Here is a 23,308-nt window from a genome sequence, read left to right on the forward strand (position 1 = left end):
TTTTCAACTTTTGTTAAGTATTGAATGGTTTACCTCATTTTTTTTTCAGTAATGAAATTGAACTCTGTCCAAAAATGCGAAGTCAGCATAAGTTCTGAGAGCACATTGCTCACTGAGTTCTCACACTTTAAAGCCTTGTAGACTCCGTATATACTCTCTCCTTAGTACTTTCACTGCTACTGAGCATGGGATCACCTACCTTGTGCTGACAGACTTAAGTCTGTTGATTTTCCTCCCTTTATTTGCCTCTGTTTTCCAAGTGTCTGGTGCGTTGAGCTCTTCCCAGACTCACTGATCACTTGTTTACTGTGCTGGAGTTGGAACTCTTGGCCAGTTGGCAGCTGAGAAGAGAAGAACCACAGTTTCTCAGTGCATTAAATCGTCATATTAGGCTCTAGCTTGGAAAAATTTTACTGGTTTTGTTTTCTTTTCTCTAAGCATGACATGACAAATATGTGGGATTTTAATTTTTTTCCTTCCTTTTTTTTTTTTTTCTGGGTATATTAAAAAAAAAAAAAAAAAAAAAAAACAAAGACAAATTTAACCATCTCTCCTGCTACAGCATGAAATATGTCTTTTTGTTATTGCAATGTCTTTTCTTGGTACTAAATTACTATGCAAGTACTAATAAGGGAGCTACCTTAGAAGAAACAATAACTTAAGAGAACAAGTATTTGGGGAGGATATGTAAATGAAGTAACAATTTGGGACTGATGATCATTGCAACCATTAATCTTCTTCTGGGGGCAAATGATAGTGTTGACAACAATCTGACAAATTGTAAAGCCCTGTGATAAATTTAGTTAATTATGAACTTTTGTCTGTCTCACCTGCACTCTATCTCTCTTCAAGTTATGCCTCAGGGAGACTATTTTTAACATTGTAGACCTGAGATAAATTGTGGTTGGGTATAACTTCCATACCATCTGATTCTGTTGCAGGAAAGTTTCCTTTAAAAACTGAAGCAGGCTAGACACTTCATTCCCACAACAGCTATGCATGGGCAGGTAATTGTGAGTCTAGAACTACACCCTCATGGTATTTCTAAAGCAGTCTTTTTCTAGCTACCATATGTATGGATTCATATGGAGCGAGTACATGTATATGCCCACATCGCAAATTATTTTAGACTCAAAAATATATAAATGGTTCTCAGACACCTGAACTAGCAGCCATACTTCTATTTTGGTAGATGAAGACTAAGAGCCCAATAAAGCAAACTGTAAGACTGAAGTGAAGGAGTACTGGATTCCTGAATCTTGCTTGGCCCTGGGTACAGGCTTTCAGCATAGGGGAAATGCACAGAGGTGCCCAGGGAATGATTTTAAAAGTCCATGTGTCTATGGAATTTAGGTGATTTCAGGTTAAGAAACAGACAAACAGATTTTTATATAGAATATTCTTCTGGATTTAGCACTCAAAATTTGCATGAACCCATGCATGGTTTCGGAATGCCTAAATATAGAGAAAAGTAAAGTTAACTGCTGACTCCAGTAGCAGCTGCTGTATACTCAATACTTTTAATCAGACCATTGTTACTTCTGTTCCTGAATATGGATTTATGAGCCAACCTTTAAAAATCTTGGCTGAAATTCTTTGGAGGAATTCACCTCTCTTATACCGCCCAATGATGAAATCCAAAAATACCAGTGGCTAAATTCTTATAAGAAAGGATGAACATCTGTACCACTCTAAGTCATGAGTGTAATAGGCTTGACACCTTCCAGTGCTGGAAAGTAGTAGATGCTTGGGGTAGAGTATAAGAACAGGGCAAGCACAAAATGACCTGTCCAAGCAATTTAGGGATTCCCTGTACAAGAAGTTCTATGTCTATATTTTGTTGTGAGTAGATTTTTTTTTTTCATGAATTTGTGCAAACACTTGAATACTGGAACACTTGAACACTCTCCTTCTCTGCATCCTGCAGAAAGAAGTTCCAAGTCTTAACTATGTTCTATGTGGGGGGAAAAAAAAAAAAAGAAAAAAAGAAAAAAAAATTTGTTTGTTTGTTTCTTTGTCTTTCTTTTGTTTCTTTGAATCTGCCATTCACCAGGATCTTTTGAGAGAAACATTTGTTGGTAACTCCCTATTTACCTTTTCTTTGTCACTCAGTATATTATATCTGACCAATATGTTATCCAAGCTCAATGTGAGTCCCTGCATATGCACATTTCAGGTTACAATTTTACCGTGGGTTTTTCTCTGCATTTATAGTCATGTTCTAGAGCCTTACCAGTTCCCATATAAACACTTCAAAATTAATTGAATCCAGGGTGGACTTATGATGATTCAAGGAAATAAAAAAGCAGATTTTATTCATATTGGTAGCAGAGGTAGATTGAGGTTGCTGCAAGAACCATGACACAAAAAAAAAAAAAAAAAAAATCCCCTTTAATTACTTTGAAGAGCTGAAAATGCCAGAGTTACATGAGGTTCTTGAGCAGAAGTGCACATGTGAGTGTGAATGTCTACATATGTCTGCGCAGACACACAAAACTAGACTGCCAAGGCCATCTGTGCTGGAGGAAAGGTAGTGAGGTTAGTCCAGACAGGCTGAGAGAAGCTCAGTGCTCTAGTTTAAAGACAGCTGCTGGCTACCATGGAAACTAATTAAAACTAGTAAGTAAGGGATATATTAACTGGGGAAACAAAACAGGACTGATGATTTCTAGATATTGCAATTAACTCAAATTAATATGGCATATTAGGGTGGTCCTGAGTTACTTGCAGTAGTGTATTATTTACTTAATTACAAGTCTTACCTGTGTTGGACCAGTCTGACCCTAGTTGGAGATCACAGGCCCAAGAGTCAAGTTGAGAACGTGTTTCTGTGATGCACTATTTTAACAGTATTTCAGGTACAGTTCTTCAGTGCAGCTTTCCTTTCAGCCTTTAAAATCTAAACTGTTTGCAGATGGCAGTCTGGATAGAGGAGAAGCAGTGGAAAAGTCTGTTATAAACTGTCACAGCAAACTAAATCTGGCTGCAGTCATACAAGTAGTGGTTAAATTATCCTGCAACATCAGTGGTAGCTTTTATGTGAAAACATGATCATGCACAATGTTTGAGGGCTATTGCTAACTTTGGTTTTGGAGATGAAAGTTTGTATTTCAAGTTGTTGAAGAGTCTTTGAAGATAAGTGTGTACATGCATGTGTTTCTGTGTACAAAACATGCAATTAGGGCTCCTTTTAACCATGTCAATTTTACACTATTGTGACTTGACAGACATCAGCAGAGGCATGCCTGATTTACACAGGCATTAAAAAAAAAAAAAAAAAAAAAAAAAAACAGAAAAAACAGAGCTGGGCTTGTACATCGTATGAATGTTGAGTACCTCGTTTATGTATATTTATACACAGATATAATACACAAGATTGTGTAGGTATACACACAACACAACATAATTGTACTTCACGTAACTGTCTTTCATGTTGGTTAGAAGTACCTAGAGCTTAACTCTGCTTAGTTTGCTTCCCCTCTCATCAAATAGAACGGTCCTGAGCTGAGCAGCACATTAGGCAATAATCCAGTACATGGAATGATGTGGCACAATTCTTTTGGCTTTTTGATATTCTGCATCTCTGATGTATATTTTTAATGCAGTTACTGATACAATAGTGGTAAGTGAAGTTAAAGGGGATGGAAACTAGTTAATACTGTCTCCAGGGATTTCTAAACATGTAAGGTTATCCAGTCTATTTACAGACCACAATCTGCTAGAATAAAACAAAATCAAACCAAACACTTGCCCTGAAGAAATAATTGGCAATATTAATAATCTTATGATACCCCAGGGACAGTAGTTACATCCCTTCTTTGCCACATATCACTGTTGAAAATATTGTTTAGCTGCTTATTTATCTGGAATTAGCAGATTAAGGAGGAGTGTTTGAGTGAATACCCAACATCTGTGAAAGCAGTTTCAGTTTAATAGGCTGAAACAGACACCACATAATCACTTTTGGTAAGAATTTGAGCAAACGCAATCGTGACTATAGTTTCTCCTCTTCCTTCTTTCTTCCCCAACTCGGCTCTGGTAACTACTAGCTGGGCACAAAGCACGGCTCTTTAATCTCACTTTTTATTAAGCATTCACCAGCGATTCAGAAACTGGCTTGTGTAAGGTATTACAGAACAAGTAAGCCAAATCAACATTTCAAGGCTCTCATATGGCTTTCATATAGCTGGGTAGAGTGTGTCTTTTCACGATTGCAAACCTTCAAGTTGGATGTTAACACTTTTAGAGTAACTTCTAATGCCAAAACGACGTTCCTCCCTTTCAGTTCAAAGAAAATACAACATCTGTCATAATGTGAAATGTAGATTTAATGCAAGTGTCAAGTCAGGCACTTGGTAATGAGGTAAAAACCCTTGAGATTTTAAGTCTCTCTTCCGCACTATCCGGTTACAGGGAGGGGAAAGGAAAGAACTGTTTCTTTGGCACTTAGCAGTTTTTCAGTGTCGCTTATCTATGCTTCCTGGACATCTTCTGTAAATTAGTGTATTTTTCCTGGCAGCGTCCCCGAGAGGGAGGAAGGTGTGATAATGCTGGCTTCGGAGCTGAGGGAAACTGAGGCACAGCCCAGACACAACCCAGACCTGCCGAGGCGCTGCCCCCAGACTCCAGCCCGGGCTTTAGGGGGGCCGGGGCTGCGGAGTCCTTCGGGGAAGGGCAGCGGGCCTCGAACCCCAGCCTACACCCCGAGAGGGAGAAGCGGGGGGAAGCAACAGGGTGCTGGCAGCGGGGGCGTGGTGGGGGGGCGCGGACACAGCGCGGGCGCGCCTGGAAGCGCGTTCATTTACGCGGAGTGCGGGAAAGCAAGGGTTTGCGGTAAGGATCTGCAGATATCCCCGCTGAAGTATGAATGCCTGCCCTCCGGACCCCAGCCAACCCCCCTTCTCGCTCCTCGCCCCCCGGGCTGCCTCCAGCCTCCCGGGAGAGTCGAGGATCGGCGAGGAGAGGGGATCCCGGGCTGCCGATGTCACATCACAGCGCCGTTCAAACCGCCTTAGCAGTTTATCAGGATCCCAGGCTGCGTTTTTTATGTCTTTTAGAAAAGCGTCCCTCAAGAGGAGATTGCCCTCAATAGACCCGCCATTAAAAATAATAAATAAATAAATAAATACGATTTTAGTGTTACTCTTGTGCTTCTGTGCATGCCACTGCGAGGGGGTCCCAGTGGTCCCTTGGGAATACAGGGAGTTGTGAGAAGTGGCCACCGGACTAATCCACTCCCTCTACCTTCCCGCTAGTACCTCCCCCTTCTGCTCTTTTTTTCAATAGCAGCCCGTTCTCAAAATCTCAGGTTACTTTGCTAAAGAGTTCTCAGCCCTATAGTTTCTGCCCTTGTCTCTGCCTCCAGCTCCTTAAGAGCCACCCAGCCCCAGCGATTGGATTGGGCAGCCCGTCTTGACACACCACTGTGCTGAGTGCTTGAGGACGTGTTTCAACAGATGGTTGGGGTTAGTGTGTGTCATCACACTCGAGTGGGGATTAGGGGAGAGAGGCAGCCTTGCTGGAGCTGTGTGGTCTTCCCCAAGTGTGCGCTGCGAGCAAAAGAAGAACTACCTAGCTCTGGGGGAGAAGAGGGAGGAATCCTTTCCAGCAGCTCAGAGGGAAAATTAAAGCCCCACACTTTGTTCAGGTAAAGTAAAAGGCACCTCCTGTTTCTTTTTTTCTTTTTTCTTTTTTTTTTTTTTTTTTTTTTTTTCGTCTCTCTCTTTTTCTTTCTCCTTCCCGGTTTTCAGAGGAATGCTAGCCCAGCACACTTGTCAAAGCCAGTTGCTGCTGCCTTATCAATGCTGCTATTGTACGGCTGACAGATAACAGCGAGCACTGCCTGATGCTCGGCTGTCCGCGCAGAGCTAACACTCTTAACGCAGCTAAGGTCACGCTTGTGGAGGTGTAGATTAGAAAATCTCTCCCGGAGCAGTGTGTCCTGCCGGCCCCCCCACCTCGCACACACGTGCTGCGAGCTCTGCTCCGGGAAATGGCAAGCGGCAGGGATGCAGCCCTTGGTGCTGGCTCTGCTGCTGGAAGTGCCTGGGTGTTGCGCTAGGTTCGTGCAAAGTGCGTGGTCGGGAGGGGGGAGAAAGCGTGGCAGAGCGTTTCTTAGGTTTGGCCGAGGATGCTTGAGCAGCGTAGCCTGTCTGCGGCTCAGCTGTGAGGCGACGCAGAGTGTTTGGAGAGTGCGTTTGAGAGGTCTGTAAAGTTTGAAGGCTGCTTTACAGAAACCTGGCTGGGCTTCTGATGATCGGTAGGGAGACGGTTTGGTTTACACATGGGATTAAAGTTAAGAGAGAACCAGGAAAGTAGGAAAAGGCAGCTTACAATGTAATGCTGCTCTTGCAGCTGCAGCAGAGCAGATGGATGTAATTCATTTGCAGATCTGTTTGTGAAAGTTTTACAAGTCATTGAAAACTAAGTAGCATCACTATAATGGATCATTAAAGTCTCACTATATTTATAGATTCTAAACAAGTGATCTGAAGTGTTAATTAAACGTAAGGAAAAAATTATGTTTGGGAAGGAAAAGGGGGAGAAATGTAATTACAAATTAGCTATGGAAGCACTCTTCTATCATTTTCATCTAATTTTACCTATTAAATTCATTGATGTCTGTAGCATGGGGGAAGCCCAGCATACTAACTGAGAAGTCAGAAATGTTATCAGTAATTAGAATACATTAGCTTATCAGAGAATTTAGATATTCTCATTGTTTTACTCTAAATTACCTAGATGGAAATAATAGAGAATGGGTTGTTTGCCTTTTAAAATAAATCATACACTGTATATATGTCTCCCTGTGCACAGTAACAAACTGATTTGTTTCTTTCACACTATAACAGATCTTCACACTAACCCTCACATACCTGTGGTGTTTATGAATTATTGGCCTGCTACTTGTGAAAGAAATCTAACACTGTCCTCACCACTTACAGGTGAGATATTCTATAAATAATACTGTATATGATGCATTCTGAAATAAGATCTGTTTAGTAGTAGGCTGAGCAAGGGGATTTATAGCTGGTGCTTTGTGATTTTGGCATTCAACTGTATAACGATGCCCATAAAACCATGTTTCAAGTTGCACATATATTTTTGTCTCAAGCCATTTTTTTTTAATTTTATTTTTTATCAGTAAGGAAGCTATTTGGCCCCTTTATGGGTTGTTCTTAGCATGTATTTTCAAACAGACCCTTCAGTAAGTGTGTGTCCTCAGAAGTGACCCACAGCAAATTCAAATAAGCCAAATCCCTAATAAGGCTGTATGACCAGATCAAGACCTACGTGAATACATTTGACCATTTTTATATTTCTCTCAGCCCACCCTTTCTCACTATGAAAACTGATGGAAACTTTACAAGCTTAAAAATGAAAAACAAAACAAGAACAAACCACCCAACCATTCCCCCAAAAAGAAAGAAAGAAAAAAAAAAAAAAAAGAAAAAAAAAAAAAAAACACATTATTAGCCTGTGTTAATGCCTTGTATGCCATGTATATTGGATTTCTCCTCTTCACTTTTCCCAGTCTGTCCTGTGAGAAGCCCAGAAAGCCACCACAGTCTTCCAAGAAGGATAAGGTGCAGCAATGTTCAGCCCTGTGAGATGTTCAGTCTGCTGCTGTCACAGCCTAGACTGGATGTAGCCCTCTCCATGGGCATTGTCTGATCATAGATCATATGATCTATAAAAACCATGTTTTTCAAGAAACTGCTTAGCTAATGACACATATCTGTTTTGTTACTGTTTTACTAGAGAGAGAAAAAAAAAAAAAAAAAAAAGACACAAACAAGTTTCTCTAGCACTGCCAGAAAATCCTACTGAGAAACTAGGAACAGCAAATCATGTTTTTCCTTCCTTTATAATGATGGGGCTGTTTAAAAGACAATGCCCACGGGGTAGTCCAGCTTCTTGTCAAAATGTAATCTACTGTTCCAGATGGTAAACATTCAAAGACATATTTATGGTGACTTCTACATACCTTCCTTTGACATTGGCTTTTTTTTTTTTTTTTTTTTACCCTGAGAGCACTTGTACTGGGTACACACATGAAGTTCCCATTAGCATCCTAGCAGCTGTAAAAGTGCTCAGAACTCACAGAGATGTTCCTCACAGTGAGATAAAAATAATCTGAGGAAGAGATCTGAGACCAGTGCAACCTTAGTAGATCCATGATATGCTCAAGGTTAGAAATTCCAGAGGTACAAAAAGATCCGTAAACTGCTGCATGAAAGCTGTAATACATATTTGTTGCGGCTAATTCATCTTTGCTTGATAGGGAATACTGAACATACCAGGCATGTCTGTACTATCAACTGTGTTGGGAATGTGAGGGAATCTGTGCCACACAAAATCTGGTGGGTTCCTTTTCCCCCAAAATTTTCCACCCACTCCCAGCTAGCGAAGACTAGGTTGGATATTGATTGTTTTCATAGGGCTGTTTTCAAAGTGCTACTTTTTTTTTTTTTTTTTTTTTTTCCTCATTGCTCCAAAACAGTGAAACAGAGCCTGAGAAAACGTTTTCTAGTCAGAATGTGTTCTGCCCTGAATTGTCTTAATTATGTGTCACTTTATTACTTGTCAGGGGCTTCCTCTTCTTAACACTTTATAATCAAGGTGGGTGAGCTTGTTTCATCATAATAGGCAACTTCAATTTTTCCTGCTTGGCATATCTCCTTGGCTTTTCATTGATATTTAATCTCATCTTCAGAGGAAAAAATAATTATGTTTGGTGTAACTCTACCTTAAAAAAAAAAAAAAAAACTGTTTGGTAAATTTCCAAATGGCATATAAATACATCTTTAAAAAGTAGGCTAAATGAGAGGTCATTAGGGAAAAAATGCATTTTAGAAACCTGAAGTATCCTAGAGATTGCAAGGATCAGTGTGAAAATTATTGTAACAGCTCTCATCAGGAACTGATAAAAGCAGTTTATTAAAAATGTTGAGATGATGGGGACGGTGTTTCCAAATGTGACAGATGTTGTAAAACCCATGCACAGTGGAAGTTATAAAGCTATGGAAAAAATTATTTTGAAAGATTTGCAAATTCTGTTCTGCCGAGATCACTTCATTGCAGACTATTTTGACAGTTTGCAGTTTATTATCTAGCTTTGTTTAACTTACATACTGCACTCGATATAATGTTTGTTCACGCGGGATCAGGAGTTTGAGTGTTGTGTAACGCCAGGACTTACTCTTATCCTGGCAAGGCCGGACACTTGCAGCAGATGTCATGGGAGTCATGGCTTCCATGATTTTCTTAGCTTTAGAAAGGGCTTTGGGGGATTTGTATTTGAGTGGGAAGGCAGACTGATGTGATAACAATTGAGAAAGCTCCTTTCTGAGTGCCTTGAGAGCTGCAGTGTTCAACAGAGGACAGGGTCCCGTGACAACTCTGTGGTGACACAGAAAGAATCCAATTAGTGGCCACTCCTGCTGTTGATACTAGATCTCTCCTAAAAATTTTCCACCATTACCACCCTCATTGTAATCCCATCAACGATACCGATAATGGGATCACAAGTGTGTTTTCAGAATGCCTGTTTAAATTTTAACTGCTGTCTTAGGAGATTTTGAGGATGTTAGATTAGAAAGTACTGAATAGCACAGCTCACAACAGAGCTACGTGACGTGCATGTCACCCAGCAGCTGTCTTTCCCATGTTACATTTTCCCAACACCTCCACCACAGGTAGAGTTGCTGTAACAGAGCTACAGACTTGGGTGTTAAAGGTGGATGTACACGGTGAATATTCCATCGTGTCGCAGCTGTCCCTGCACTGTTGTTACCTGTGGACATTGTCCCTGCATGGGACATTTCCATACATGTATGGAAAGCAGCAGGAGATGGGAGGTGATATCATCCCCTTTCACTGTGCCCCAGAAGTGGCAGCAAGGCAGCCTTTTTTTTCCCTTTAACAAGTTCTAAATCATCATTCTTTGCCTTTGCAGCTGGACCAGCAACCTAATATCTAACCCAACCCCCTGCCTTTTTTTTTTTTTTTTCCAGCAACACAAATTCTCATCTAGACTTTCATGACTTTCACCATTTCCATATGATCAGAGTCACTCTTCTGTTGTTCCTGCCAAGTAATGTATGTTAGATGCTGTCAGGAGCTTGTAGTGGACACTCTAAAATGGAAAGACTCTTAAGGCCTCCACCAGTGTTACCTCAGAGTGCAGTACAGTAATATATGAATTGCCAAACCAGACACCTTTTATCCTAGCTGAATTATTTTAGCAAATTTTAGGTATGTCAGTAGAATCCTTCTGAGAGCCTCTCTAAGATCTTTGCCTTAGTATTTCTTGTTCTTGCTCAAAAGTTTTTGCTAACTGGTTAGATGAATTCCTTTTTATTTTTTTGGTGCATTAAGACCTTCATTTTCTGATAAAAGTATTATTTAACTCATCTTTTGGTTTATGGAGTGCACACAGCAGTTTTGGTATCAGTTATTTCCCAGAACTTTATTCTCCCCTTTCAGGATCTGTTTAAAAGCTTTGGTAAGTCTTTGTGTGCTATCAGCCTTGGAACTCAGCCTTCCTAGCCTTAGCAATCAATGGTGATTTGGTTACAGTGAAACATTTCTGTAATGGCTGATCTTTTTACTCAAGACTTTATCATGACTTTCTTAAAATTTGTCTTTAAATTATTTTATAGAAAAGAAAAAAAAATACAACTTAGAATTCTAGCTTGTAATCTTTATAGCTCTCTGCAGATTTGGTAGTATTGTTGAAAATTTTTTTTTTTTTTTTTTTTTTTTTTTTGCCAAATGTATCACAATACCACTGTTATATTCTGGAAGATTGTTAGATGTGGTTCCATGCTATTTTGTAGATCAGTGCTAGGTTTTCCACAGAATAATTCACGGAGTTTCTAAATGAAAGCAAGACACTGGAAGTCAATAATTTCATGTTTTAAATAAAATCTCTCCTGATGTTGTCTTTCTGAATGTCGATAACATTGTCGTTTCTCTATGATGTGACTCTAACACATCCTAGCAAGGAGAGGAGCTGCTCCACAGCAGCTGTATTTTTTTGGTGCTTCACAGGAGGTGAAGTCTATCTGGAAAACCCACAGAGAAAATGGGGAAACCTTTGGCACAAGATTTATGGAGAATAAATGTAACAGGGAGCTGAAAATAGGGATTGTTTTTCTCTAAAGCATCCATAAAAACAGAACAGTGGTCTGTTCCAGTATTGTAATTGCAATGTGCCAAGATGTTCATTATTCTAACATGTGCACTGTTTTGTCTGTTTTCACTTAAAGAGAGAAAAATGTGTTACCAAGCCCATAAATGTCTGCAGAACTGCCAAGTCTCCTGACTTTTATCAGTAGTCTTGTGATACTTAGCCTCCTTTGTAAAGCTTCAAGTGCTTCAAGTCAAGATATTACGTGAGAAGTTCAGATCTATCATTTCTGGTTTTTTTTAAACCTAATCCTTACTGTTGCTGAGGAAGCTGACATGTATGCATGCAGATCCAAAAACAAGGAGGAAACTAACGGAAATCCCAAATCTCACTATGTAAATGCATGCAGACTTTGTGAATAAGGTGGATTTGTGTATATTGTGCCTGGCAATTAAAAAGAAGAAAAAAAAATACCTGAGGTTTACTGTAATCAGCTCCTCCTTGGAATTTCTCATCATTTGTCTGATAATTTCCATTTTGGTAAAGAGATTTTATTGAGGGTGAGGTTCCTTGACTCTGCTTACAGCCCTGGAGAAAGCCATCCTTGATCCTCCCATCCTCTGCCTCCAGCTGTGTGTTCCCATCTCCTCCCTTGTGCCAGGTCTGGCTCTTGACTCACCTCCTGGTGTGCTGGATGAGCTCACTGGAGCAGTGGGAAGCTACTTTTGCTGCCAGTTTGGTGAGCTGATTCAACTCAGAAAGTGGGCAGATGGCTCAGCATCTGAGCTGGTGCAAAGGAAGAGATTGGACCTGGTGGCTTGCAGAGAGGGGGAGAAACGTGACCAACCCTGTAGAGGGTGTGAGCTGTAAAATCACTCATCTACCTGGTGACTCCTCACCCTGCAGCCTGGAACACTGTATATCTACAGGAAAGTGTGTGATAATAGACATGAAATCATTCTAATGGTGTGATGAGCAAAAAGCTAAATGTGTATGCTTTTAATGAAAGCATATCCGTTTTTACAGAGAGAATTGCTGCAGTGTGACTTAGAATATGGAAAGACACTGGTTGCTGTTTCTGATATTTTAAATATACAGATAAGCTTTGGAGAGAAATGAATAAGAAGTGTAGAGGAGAAAAGGGAAAATAAATGCTAGTACCTACTTAGCTACTTTTTAAAAACATGACTGAAATGATGAGGGTGGGATCCAGTCTTCATAGCCAAGGTACTTGAGGTGCCTCAGAACAATAAATACTTACAAAGCAGCTACCTATAGGCATGTACTCTCTCTGATCAATGAAGAGAGTCCCTCTAAAGGCCTTCAGGCATTTCAGTTAGGCAGACAGTATTTCCTTTTAAAAACCTTCAAAGACATTTGCCTCTTTCAGTAGCACAAGTAGGGGTTGAAGCTTACCCACTTGTTCTACCAGGGCTGCTAAGGAGCTTAAGCTGGAGGGACTTGATATCATCTTGAGTTTCTTGGTTGACCCATAGATGAGTGATGCCATGGATGAACATTGTCTGTATTTGAATAACTGGAATGTAATTCCTACACATCTCTTTAAGGTGTCTCCTACACTTTCCACAGAAGTATGAAGTGGGTCTCTCATTTGAACAGGAGGAGCCATGCTTCACTTGAAAAGACGAGGATACTCATTTTAGATTAAAAGTTATTGAGATACAAACCAGAGAAATGGAACACAGTACTCATCTAAAATGTCATCAGCTTCTGTACTGGGCTATGCTGACAAGAAAAATGCATAATCTTTTCTTTCTAAAATATTTAAGTTACAGAATTATGTTTAGAAAACCGCCCACTCTTGTTTCTTGAAAGAATGTCCAAAGGCTGTGGGACAGATGAAGTTTAGGGGGATCTGAGGTGCTGCTGGGGCCTGCAAGCTCTAAAGGTACACTGGGGAATAACAGATGGTCTTACACAGGTGTGATGATGGAAAAGAATGGAGGAAAGACAACAAAAATCTTTAAAAGTCCAGTACCCATGTTTCTGGATTTAGCTATACTAAACCTTTTGAGGGTTACTACCCACTGGCTTGGTTGCCTCAGGGCAAGCCAGTCACAAATTAGAGAACAGTAGTGCAATAATAAACAAAACATGCTGTAAATAATCAGCATTTTTTAACTATTGCTTTTGCCAAATACTGCAGAGACGCTAATGATAGGAGATTTTAGAATAATATTTGGGGTTTGGTAACTTGCTAAGAGTAAGGATGTATATATTAAGTCAACCTTTGTACTAATTTTTATCAAAGACTCCCTTTGTGTCATTCCCCACTATGTTACTGAAAAGAATAGCTCTAACACCTGAATTCCTGAATGTGTCCCTAATAAAACACATATGAATTTACCTTGGATTGTTATGATCTATCTTACATCTAGAGCCAATTTATGAACTGAGGCTGTAACGTTATCTGTTTGGCCACCATTGAATAGGATTTAGGAGACCATTACCATAGTTAGACCAATAAAAATGTTCTGAAGCTAACCCAAGTTTATCTATCAGGCATTCCAGTAGTTTCTTTTATCTCTATATCAGTAGAAGGTCGGCATTTCTTATCTCACTGTAAACTTCAGTCCATTGCTGGCATATAGACTTACAGAGGAAGGTTTCCTGTGCTCTGCTGCTCTGTAGACTTAACTCCCAAGCTCAAAAAGCTGCTGAGTTAGTTTTTTTGATCTTATTGGTATGGGGAATTCCTTTAAAGCATGGATCCTCTGAAGTGAGGAAGGGTAAAATGAAGAGAGGCTGAAGGACGTGTAGTCAGGGATCTCCAGACTCCTCAGAAGAATAGCAAACAGTTCAACATAAGACAAAATGTCATCACAGAGGTGTTGAAACAGATGCATCATTTTTTCTAGGTCTTTTGCATCTTATGCAAAAGTGATCTTATACAGTTCACTTTCTGTTTTTTCCTCTCACTAACTTTCTCTGCAAAATTTTCCTTTCCACAAATGCAAGTCTTTTTTTTTGCAATTTAGCAACTTATGAATGCTTTGAGATGCAGTATAACCATATCTCAAAAGATAGGTCATAACAAGTAACACAGACTTATTTCATAGAATAATAGTATGTCTTGGATTGTAAGGGACCTTAAAGATCATCTAGTTTCAGCCCCCCCGCCATGGGCAGGGACAACTTCTACTACACCAGGTTGCTCAAACCCCCTCCAACCTGGCCTTGAATACCTTCCAAAACTTTGGATGGCATTGTTATAGGTGGATGCTATAACTTTGGATGGAGCACCTGCAACATCTCTGGGCAACTAGTTCCAGTGCCTCACCACCCTCTCAGTGAAGAAATTCTAATCTAAATCTCCCCTCTTTTAGTTTAAAACCATTCTTCCTTGTCCTATCAGTATTTGACTGAGCAAAACCTTGCTCTTTTTTTTTTTTTTTTTTTTTTTTTAAACCCCCTTTAAGTATTGAAAAGCTGCAATGAAGTCTCCCCAGAGCCTTCTCTTCTTCTGGCTGAATATCCCCAGCTCTCTCAACTTTTCTTCATAGAAGAGGTGCTCTGATCATCTTTGTGGCCCTCCTCTGGACCTGCTCTAACAGCCTCACATCCTTCTTGTTCTGGGGGCCCCAGACCTGGATGCAGCACTCCAGGTAGGGCCTCATGAGGGCAGAGCAGAGGGAGACAATCACCTCCCTCCACCTGCTGGCCACTCCTCTGTTGATGTAGCCCAGGATGCAGTTGGCCTTCTGGGCTGCAAGCATGCACTTCTGGCTCATGTCAAGATTTTCATCCACCAGAACCCCCTAGTCCTTCACTGCAGGGCTGCTCTCAGTTAAGTTCTTCTCTCAGTCTGTGCTTGTGTCTGGGATTGTCCTGACCCACCTTGCAGTTAAGCTTGTTGAACCTCATTAGGTTCACATGGCCCCACCTATCTGGCTTGTCTCTGGATGCCTCTGGATGGCATCCATTCCTCTGTTGTGTCAGCTGCACTACTCAGCTGAGTGTCATCTGCAAACTTGCTGAAGGTGCACTCAATCCCACTGTCTATGTTGTTAATAAAGATATTAAGCAGTACCGGTCCTAAGACACACCCCTGAGGGACACCACTCATCACCAGCCTCCACCTTGACATAGAACCATTGGGTCTTGGTTGTTGTGGTCTTGGGTATTGTGGGTACCTTTCACATAGAAAGATAACCATTAAATCTTGTGAGTTCTTTTTAGCCGAAGATAGTTGCCAGCATAGGCTGAAAAACCTGGGTAAAAGAAGAGCATGGCTAGCTAGAACGGAAGTCCATGCTGTTGTGGATATTGTGCAACCATATCATGACATTATTCATTTTGACAATGTCAGGGTCTTGTATATAAGCCTGGAGAATTCACCACTCCTTCTGGCAGATGCTACAGCATAAGCAGTGTGAGAAGACTATGCATGTATTATGCATTTCTCTTTTTGTGTGACATACAAGAAACCTTGATTATTGTTTTGAAATTGCTGCAGGTACATTTGCCCTTTGATCAGAGAAAGTTCAGATAATGACTGTCAGTGATTCATGTTCTACACTGATTGTACTAATACTGATTCACCCAAAACATTGACTGGGACACAAGTGTTAACACAGTAATGGAAAAGACATGCAAACGTTTAGAGCACCAGTGTGTTGAATCTGGTAGCTATTTGAACTATTCACTCTTTTTTAGTGTTCAGCTACCTACAGCTGCCAGAAATGCCATTTTTCTATTGCCTGCAGTAGAAGAATGTGTTGAGCTTTTCATTTTGGAATTAATCTCTTTAATGCATGTATTTATGGGTCTGTGTGTTTTCGTGTTTGTGTTTGTGTTTTTTGTGGTCTTGACCTTACTGTCAAACAACTCATCTTTAGAAAAACTCTTGCCATCAGTTTGGATGAGAGCCTAACACAGGGCAGTGCACATCTCAAGAATGCCTCACCCCAGTCTTCCAGGCACCTTGCTGAGTCACATCTGGTATGAAATGAGGAGCCCATGTCTCTGCCCTCATCTTCAAAGCTCTGCATGGGCCAGTCGTTAGAAGAAGCTCTTCTCCCTGATTCATCATGAATCATTGGCATCTAGACTTAATAGAAACAATGTTACTATACAGTGGAGGATGAAAATTCAGGTGGGCAATACATTTCCATTGTGAGTCTATAGATACAGGCATCACCAATGAATCTGAGTGGATAGGCAACTTCTGAAATAGACAAAATAGGAATCTGAATCATGTTTGAGAGATCGTCCTAAGGATCATAAATCAGATTTGGCAAGTGGAGGATGGAAAGAAAATCCATTCTCTTTCTTTCATTGGTGCGTCAGCATGGTTCTTGCACGTGTCTATTGATCTATCCACATTTGAGTCTGCTTGGAGGTATACTTATCTCTTCTTCCAGGAGAAATCCTGAGCACAAGTGATTCTTAATCAAACACTTCTGAGGCATTTATCATGTATCATATTTTATTGTGCACTATCTACCTTGTAGTTGCTGTAATGGACTTGGGGGGCTGATGGTGTCAAAGAGGAACTAAGCTGTTTTCTCATAGCTAGAGACCTTAATTTCAGACTTTTTTTTTCTTTTTTTTTTTAGTGCTGGAAGAGTATTTATATTTTTATATTTCCTTAGAAGCAAGGAAGCTTATTTTTACTTAGAAGTAAGACAAAAGTATTCTACTATGGCTAAAGCCACATATGCCGTGGGAACTGTTTGTCTTACAGTACAAGTACATGGAAGTACATGAGATGGAAGATTGCCTTGGGCATACATGTTATGTAATTTGCAAAGGCTGTAGGTATTATTTCTCTTTTGCTGTTTCTCATGTATCATTCATATTCTTAGCCATTTTGTATACAGTACACAAACTGTTTTCCATTTATGCTTTTATCTTCTGTTTTTCTTACTTTAAGACCTTGCATTCTATGCTGTCAGGAAACTGTTTTAAATGAAAGTGTAGAGTGATGTAGAATAGTTTTAATAAAAGTTGAAAGAATGTGAGCTTAATCTTTTGCTTAGGAAGTTTTGCTCTCTTCCATTCTGTGCCCTGCTTAAACGCTTTGGCCTTTTTTGACCTTTTTGTTGATGAAGGTTAAGTGAGAAATATCTTGGCTGCAGTCTTTCCAGTTTAACTGAAAAGACTTCCCATAGTTCATACTTACATTCTCTGTTGTGGACATTCATCTTTCTTGAATCAAAGTTTTCAGAGAGAAATGATTAGCTTGTGGCAATGATGAAGTATCAGTCCTTCCTCTCTCTGTCTCTAGCTCTGTTTTGCTAGTGATGATTTTGCCAGTCTTATTGCTAGCACCGAACAAATCTCAGGAGCAAAGCTCAGTTTGGTTAATGGGTCCCTACCAAGCATATTCTTTATTAGTATTAAAAACAGATGTAAAGATTTCTTACATTTGCAATATATGAACACTGATTACATTGCTTTTGCAAAAAAAATAGAAATGTTGCCATATTTTCCATCTGCATCTGGGCATCTTTTGTGCCTGCTGTAACACACACAGGGTGAGACAGATTGTTTTCAACTACTCAGGGTGCTATCGCTTGTCCTGCTTGCTGCAAAATATTTTGGCAGTCTGCCTGCGAAAGAGTTTTAGAGAGATCAGGAAATATGTCCTCAAGACACTGCTGCTTTTAATGGAAAGGCTGTCATGTTCTTCAGTTGTCAGACTCTTGAGAGGAAAAGAGCTAGGTCTAAATCTCTCTTGCCCTCAGTGCTGGTAGCACCCACTACAGATTCTTGTAGTATGGGATGTCTCCATTTTTTACACCACAGCAAACTGTGCTCTACAGATCTTTATTATGAGAGACACCACAACATGCAGAGACAGTGGTTGGCTGATTGTGTAGTGCAGGGAGAAAAATAACCATTCTTTAACCTCAAATTTCATTTTGGTTTAGTTCTCAATTTAATTGAGTCACTCACAAAACACAAGCACACGATTAGCACTGTGTTCACCCATAAATAATCTAAATAGGGATGCTCAAGTCAATTCTTTATCCCTTTGTCAAGAATAAAGAAAGCTACCCATTCCTGTGGCAACAAAATGCTCTCAACCAGGCTCCTCACAAAACACATTCAACTTATTTCATATACTTACACAATGATTACAGGAAAATTCATGTTGGACAGAACCTTAGGAGGTCTCAGGTCCTGCTCAAAATAGGCTCAGCTATGAGGTCACAACCAGCTGCTCAGGGCTTTATCCACTTAGATCTTGAAAACTGGGCACAGTACTCTAGGTGTCATCTACTGAGTGCCAGGAAAAGGTAGATAATCACTTCTCTCAAACTACTTATTATTTTATATTCCATAAGGTTCCTGATAGCCCATTGCACCCTCCTGCTTGGGTCCCACCAAATGGCAGCCCTATCATAGGCATCTACTGCTCCCCTCAATTTGGTGTCATCCTCAGACTTGATGACAGTTTTTTATACCTCTCTTTTCTTTAAAGATGGTTGCTTATTTTGCTTAAACATCTGGTGCGCTGAGGTTTACTTTCTCATTATTTTGTTTTGAATTAAGCTTTATTCTTGGTTTTAATTTTAAGGTTGAATTCTCAGTGTCTCTGAGTAGACTGGATATTGATAAAAAGCCATATATGAAGGCAACCCTGCATTTCAGCTAGTAATTTCATAGAATCATAGAATATCCTGAGTTGGAAGGGACCCAGAAGGATCATTGAGTCCAACTCCTGGCACCACATTTGTCTACCCAAAAATTCATACTATGTGACTAAGTGCACAGTCCAAATGCTTCTTAAACTCTGACAGGCTTGGTGCTGTGACTATGACCCTGGGGAGCCTGTCCCAGTGCCCAACAACCTTCTCAGTTGTTCCTGGTATATGCAGTTGTTCCTAACTCATCTTTAAATAATTCTCACAGTCACAGTGGGCTGCAGGACAAATATTTCTCCAAAATATGTTTGCATGGGATGGTCTACTTCCTGTTATTGGCCACTCTAGGTCTGTCACAGTAGACACCTTTAAGAAGCTCTCTTTCAAAGAATCTATTTCCAATTCAATGGGGTTTTGTGCAGCCCAACTAAACATAGTGCTGAAGACCACTCTAATACATATAAGCTAAAAGTATGCAGGATTTTTATTTTGAGTTTAGGCTTTATTTTCAGTTATGGATTTTAATTGCCCTTCTCTAAGTCTGAGAACACTTTAACTGAACCTTGTGACTCCTGAAATAGATCAGTTTCAAATGACTGCAACCTGTGGTCTGGAGCCAAAAAAAAAAAACTTTGCATATCTTCTTGTCAGTGGTATTGTTCCATCTGAGTTCCTTATGGCACTTTAGCAGCACTGACAATGCTGTCTTCTCTCATCTTCATGTTTCTTGAAGTTCTTCCCACAACTTCATTGTCAATTCTAAGTAGTGGTAGTTCTTACATGTCTCTGCATCTTCAGAACTGCTAATTAAAACAATCCAGTTTTAGTTTAACACGCATATCATATTGATGCATCTATTGTCCTTATAAAGCTATTTTTAAATTCTGTTTGTTGCAGGATAAAAATTGATATTGAGTATAAATTTCTAATTGAAATTTATACACTAATTTATACACTAATTGAAATTTATACACAAGTTCAAGTTTAGGAACTTGAAACATATAAATGTTTCATATGAACTTGAAACATATAAATCCCCAAGCAACCCTGGTTTAGTAGTTATTCCAGGTAATTTCATTTTCCAGTCAGCCTGTGTGATTTCTACCTGAGTTTGATAATACCTACCATCTTAAAAAGCTCTCTGAGCTTAATAGCTTCATGAATGGCACTGAACATTCAATTCACTCAATGACAAGCATTTCACTAGGTACACGTCACTTCTACCAGCCTCTGGCAGTATTTTAGGAAACATAATTTCTCCTGTCATAGGTTTGGGGTAAAATATCTCTTTTTTAGTGAGAAGTTTGGCATGTAAATATGCCAAATATGGCATCATCAGCTGCTGATTCATGCATTATGCATGTGATGTAACCACCTGCATCCTTCAGCCAGTATATATTTGGATATATTTGGAGTGGAATACATATTTCCTGATGCTCAGTTCACATCTCAGCTATGTTTGTCAGAGTTTCACAGTGTGCGGGAATAAGGACAAAAGAAGTTTCACGAGTTTGTTAAGGACTGGGGCAAAAGAGAAAACTTGTTTCTGACATTCATAAAAGGTGGAACATTGAAAATACTCAAAACTACCTGAACTCCAAAGCATTTACTTTTTAGAATTTGGTCACTCTACTGCTATTTTTGCCATTTTCACTGAATTGAATTGCCACAAAGTATGGTGTGATCTAGTTTTTATTTACCCTTGTTTATTCATTCATCATCTCATAACCATCTTTGTAGCTATGGAGTTAAGATACTGTCTTATAACAGACATGTACATGGCCTTCATCTTCTGGAGGATGTATCTCTTGTTTCTGTAGCAGTGCTCTTTCAATTACAGGAACTCTGGCCATATAACAATTAAAAATTGAAGCCCTATTAGAATTAAATTTGGCCAGGGATGTTAAGGGCAACAAGAAAGGCTTCTGTAGAGGGAAGTCTGGGAAAGGAAATGGGACACCTGGTTTTGGAGAAGGCTGAGTTGTAGCAGTCTAATGAAGTTCCCACCGACCGGAAGAGAGAAAATATAATCCCCATTTTTAAAAACAAAAAAAAAAAAAGGAAGAGCCAGGGAACTACAGGCTAGTCAGTCTCACCTCTGTGCCTGGCAAGATCATGGAGAAATCCTTATGGAAACTATGCTGAAGCATATGAAAAATGAGGTGATTAGTGACAGCCAACATGGCTTCACTAAGGGCAGATCATACCTGACAAATCTGGTGGTCTTCTACAATGGGGTTACGGCATTTGTGGATAGGGGAAGAGCAACTGACATCGTCTCCGTGGACTTGTGCAAATCATTTGACACCATCTCTCGTGATATCCTTGTCTCTAAACTGGAGTGACATGGATTTGATGGTGATTAAGGAATTGGTGGGATGATCACACCCAAAGAGTTGTGACTCAGTGTCCAGGTGGAGACTAGTAACAAGTGGTGTTCCTCGGGGGTCAGTATTGGGACTGCTGCTGTTTAACATCTTTTGTTGACGTGGACAGTGGAATTGAGTACATCCTCAGAAAGTTTGTTTATGGCACCAAGCTGAGTGGTGCAGTTGACACATTGGAGGGAAGACATGCAATCCAGAGAGACCTGGACACACTTGAGAGATGGGCCTGTGTGAACCTCATGAGGTTCACAAGGCCAAGTGCAAGGTCCTGCACCTGGTCTGGGGCAATCACAACCACAAATACAGACTGGGTGAAGAATGGATTAATAGCAGCCCTGATGAGAAGCTCAGCATGAGATGGCAATGTGTGTTTGCAGCCCAGAAAGCCAACTGTATCCTGTGCTGCAACAAAAGCAGCATGGCCAGCAGAGCGAGGGAGGTGATTCTCCCCCTCCACTCTGCTTTCATAAGACCCCACCTAGAACCCTACATTTGGTTCTAGGGCCCCCAATATAAGAAGAATGAGGATGTATTAGGGCGAGTCCAGAGGAAGGCCATGAAGATGATCAAAGGGCTGGAGCATCTCTCCTATGAAGATAGGCTGAGGGAGTTAGGGTTGTTCAGCCTGGAGAAGGCTTCAGGGAGACCTCATATAGTGGTCTTCCGGTACCTATAGGGGGCCTAAAAGAAAGCAGGGCAGAGACTCTTTGTCAGGGAGTGTCGTGATAGGACAAGGAGTAATGGTTTTAAACTAAAAGAACGTAGATTTAGATCAGATATTTGGAAGAAATTCTTTACTCAGAGGGTGGTGAGGCACAGGACCAGGTTGCCCAGTGAAATTGTGGACACTCCATCCTTAGAAGTGTTCAAGACTAGGTTGGATGGGCCTTTGAGCAACCTGGTGTAACAGAAGGTGTCCCCCAGGGGGGGCAGAATTAGATGATCTTTAAGGTTCTTTCCGATCCAAACCATTCTATGATTCTATAATTGAGCATGTCCTAGAACCTCCTCAAGAGAATGCATTGTCTCTACCTCAGCAGGGTAATCTAGATGTCCAGGGTCTGAGAAGGCAGAGGTTTCCTTCACGATAGCTGGTTTAGGCCTACTGTTTGCTCGGCACGCTCAATGGGGCTGAACACAGATTTCTCTCTTGCAGTTTGGAGCCTCAACATGGATCCTCATTCTGTGCTGATCCATCACCTCTGAAGCCTAGGGGCAATTTCAGAAACACCCCTCCTATCTGTTGCCCTGTTAATCTCCTGGAAATTAGAGGTCCCACTGCAAATAAAAACTGAATGAGCTCTGTAGCAGCTCCTCAGCCACTCCAATTCATAGCTTTGTATGTTGATGTAAATTGAAGCAGTCAATTTTAAATGACAGTTAATATGTTGGGCTATAAACAAGAAGCACTGGGGGTCTCTGCCATTGGGATAGACCTCCCATTCTGCTTTCTCTGTTAAAGGGTCCATAACCTTGGCCAAAAATTGTGGTATGGAACAGCTGTAAGAACTAACTTCTTAAATTAACAGAGTATGAATTGCCAAAATCATACACCATGTCTTGAGTTTTACTAGTGTCTTGATATTATGCTATTCTCTATAATGTAATATTAAGGAAAGACTGCTGATACTTTCTGGTCTTCACGCTTCAGGAAAAGTTAACAATGTACAATACAAAAGCTGAATAGAAGAAACTAGACCCAAGGATTTTTTAAAGATCTAAAATAGCTTTTTTAACTATAAGCTTTCATAGCCCTTCATATTGCTAGAGAAACTCAAAAGATATATATTGAAAAAATTCTCTTTGGAAGAGGAGACAATGTAGTTAAAGCTTGACTCTAATGTAATTTAGACTTAGTGAGCAGGACATGGAAAAATATTGTGTTAGTAAGAACTAGTTCCACCATCATGTTTTAATAAGGGAAGTGAATGTTTGTTCTGTGTGTGTGTGAGAGAGGGGGATGTATATGAGTATGTTGGGGGGGCTGCAACAACAGAAGAAAATCCCTGTAACCTTAGTGTTATATTATTTAACTTAGTTTTGACTCTTTGAACAGATTTTCTTTAAATAACTGCCTGTTTTTCAGCTCATGATAAAGACAACCATTGGTATAACACGTAACACAGATATGAGAGAACCTGTGCAAGCTATAGAACCCAGCCAATCCATAAATC

At 40.2% G+C, this 23,308-nt stretch overlaps 1 protein-coding gene across 5 annotated transcripts in view; it reads left to right on the plus strand.

Annotated features, from left to right (window-relative positions):
* The first annotated feature begins 5,323 nt into the window (after nucleotides 1-5,323).
* SULF1 (sulfatase 1) overlaps nucleotides 5,324-23,308 on the plus strand; it is a 132,315-nt gene continuing 114,330 nt past the window's right edge. For 2 of the 5 annotated variants that reach the window (XM_032180841.1, XM_032180842.1), the window contains exons 1-2: nucleotides 5,324-5,647; nucleotides 6,852-6,944. The gene's annotated coding sequence lies outside the window, so the exon portion shown is untranslated. The remainder of the gene's footprint in view (nucleotides 5,648-6,851; nucleotides 6,945-23,308) is intronic. The other 3 variants (XM_032180836.1, XM_032180835.1, XM_032180837.1) reach the window with 2 other exon arrangements.

Source organism: Aythya fuligula, chromosome 2, assembly GCF_009819795.1.
Source record: "Aythya fuligula isolate bAytFul2 chromosome 2, bAytFul2.pri, whole genome shotgun sequence".
In the NCBI taxonomy this organism is placed as follows: Eukaryota; Metazoa; Chordata; class Aves; order Anseriformes; family Anatidae; genus Aythya; species Aythya fuligula.